Here is a 1,250-nt window from a genome sequence, read left to right on the forward strand (position 1 = left end):
GGTCGACTTGGATACTCGTTTACAGCCTTGAGTCTCGACACATGCACAACGGGGTAGAAGCGGTATCCGCTCTTGTCTGGTAACTCCAACTCGTACGCGAATTCTTCGACCTTTCGTTTGATCCGGAATGGTCCATGCCACCGATGTGCTAACTTCTTGGTGAGACCGTGTTTCACGCGTTCCATGTAGAGCCACACTCTGCCTCCGATCTCGAAAAGAGACCTCAGTGGGCTCTCTACAGCATTGTTCGAGACTGGCAAAGCTTCCATGTAATCCACCGAGCTTCTATTTTCCCTCGGTCCTGATACAGCGGCTTTCTCCAGTCGGCTTGGCGCTTCGTTGTGTTCCTTGGCTCTCCGTTCCTTTTCCGCCGCTTGATAGTCCTTAGCCATAGTCAAGGCAACTTCGTGTTGTCGGTTGACTTCGCGACGCCACGCTATCGCATTGGACTGTCTATTGGATCCTCGTCCGAGTGATGAAGACATCGCCCGGAGTGTAGATTGCGCGTCCCAGCCGTGAACGAGGTAAAACGGTGTATCCTTCCTTGTCGTGTCCTGGGAGGTGTTGATTGCAAACACTAACCCCTCCGCGATTTCATCCCAATCCTGCTGAAGAGGGTCCTTCGCGTACTCGCGAACAGAAGTCATCACTGACTTCACTGAGCGTTCTTGTTGGCCGTTGGCTAGCGGTCGGTAACTTAAAGTCGCTCGTGATCGTGACTGCACCATCTCGGCGAAGGCTTGGAAAACTTCACTCATGAACCTGGGGTCTCGATCATGCCGAATCAACGATGGTGCTCCGAACCGTCGGTACACACACTCTTCGGACACTCGCGCTACGCTGAGCGCAGATATGTCGGACATAGCCCTGGCCATTACGAATCCAGTGAACGAGCATTGGAATAGTAACAGGGCAGTGTTGCCCCTGCGTGTCTTTGGTAGAGGTATCACGAAATCCATAGAGACAATCTGGAACGGTCGTTCGGCCAGTACATTGCCTGGCGAGTATCCTCGCAACTGAGGTCGACTCTTACTTGAGCAACAATCCTGGCACGAGTTCACATGTTTCTCCACTTCAGCATACAACCCAATCCAGTAATTGTTGGACTTAACTCGGTGGAATGACCTGACGACGCCTTGGTGACCACCTTCCAACGAGTCGTGGCAGTTCTGTAATATCTCTTGAATCATCGTGGTAGGTACCACTAGACGCAGCTTGGTCTCCTCTTGCCACCCGTGGTCGTATCGTCG

The sequence above is a fragment of the Phytophthora parasitica genome, assembly GCF_000247585.1.
Source record: "Phytophthora parasitica INRA-310 unplaced genomic scaffold supercont2.500, whole genome shotgun sequence".
NCBI classification, from domain to species: domain Eukaryota; phylum Oomycota; class Peronosporomycetes; order Peronosporales; family Peronosporaceae; genus Phytophthora; species Phytophthora nicotianae.